Below are 1,509 nucleotides of genomic sequence, written 5' to 3' on the forward strand. Positions count from 1 at the left end.
GAGAAAAGAAGGGGGGGGGGGGGGGGGGGGGGGGGGGGGGGGGGGGAGGGAAGCTGCCCGCCGATGCACCGTTTCGCCCGACGTGTTGAGGGCAGTAACGTTCGGAGGATCAGGAACATCTCGCTTTGTGAATTCCTACCCACTGCTTTTCTTAATGTAATGTGGAAAAGTCTGGCTGGCTTCATCCCATTTCAGTAAGGGCTTTGGGATGCACATACTTCGACTAATAGTGAGGATGCTGACATTCCGTTCATTAGTCCGATCAAGCTGTTCTTAAATTACATTTTTAGAGAGTATATAGTTCAAAATGTGAAGCATTTTTATGTTCAATCCATATTTGTCTTGCACATATATAAATATATATTTTATTTTTAGTAAGGAAAAGGAAAAAGGGGGGAGTTGCGTACGTGCCCTTGTATTATTCATGACAGCAGCTGTGACAGTGGCCCTGCAATCAGTTTACTTCATTTCAAAACTGTCTTTCCAATCATAAGGAAAAAAAAAAAAATGTCTTTTGAATGAGCTTCTTACATTTCAACCTGTGGATGTTTCGAGCTTTTTCATCCTCAGTACGTTCCCAAATCTGTGCTGGCATATGTTAAAACAACAAAAACAAAAAAAAAAAAAGACACAAAGTGGAGTTCTGGTGGATTTTTTCTATTTTTTTTGAAGCATTATTTTCCCAAGACAAGACAAAGCTTTTTTCTCAGTATAACAAAAAGAAATTCTATCTGTATTGAGCTAGTAAATATACAGAAAATTTTATTTTTTATTTCCACTTGAAGAGTTACATTTCGTATAAAAGTTTACAAATAACGGTTTTTATTTTATGATTTTCAGTATAAGAGTTGCCTTGACGGCATATTATGTACTGCATAACTTTAATGCTATAATTGCTTGTAGAATAGTTACATGTCAGTATTGAAACCTAATCTCTAGCTGCAGTCTTGTAGATACGAACAAACGTTCACCGAGCATGTCTTTTGTATTTTATTGCATCGTACACCGCAACTAATAAGCCAAGGAATCGACAGACATTAGGTGCGTGTACCATTTCTATAAACCACAAACTAAGAATGATAAACTATCAATATAGTTTAGTATTTGCTAATTTTACTACACTTTTTGTTATGTATATGTAGGGAGGTCATAGGGATTATAAATTCAATTTGAGTAAAGTTTAAAAACCATATATTTTATGATAAAGGGCCTTTAACTTATGATGGCCAAAGCACTGATATTATATATTTGCTGTAAAGAGAATTATAAGAGTTTTATTTTTCTGATATTAAAAGTTACTTAATAAAGACTTGTTTCCATTAACTTGAATGTTTTGCTGTCTTCATGGTTGTCCCTTGGAGCGGCCCGTGGAGGCTGGGGCTGGCTGACATCCCTCCTTCCCTCAAAAAAAAGAAGGGGTTTCCCACCGGGGCCCTGACTTCACGTGCGAGGACTCTTCTTTTCCATTAATTGCTGGCTTTACGTGCTGCCCTTCAAAAGCAACTTGTG

This window comes from Pygoscelis adeliae, unplaced genomic scaffold, assembly GCF_000699105.1.
Source record: "Pygoscelis adeliae isolate BGI_AS28 unplaced genomic scaffold, ASM69910v1 Scaffold174, whole genome shotgun sequence".
NCBI lineage: Eukaryota > Metazoa > Chordata > Aves > Sphenisciformes > Spheniscidae > Pygoscelis > Pygoscelis adeliae.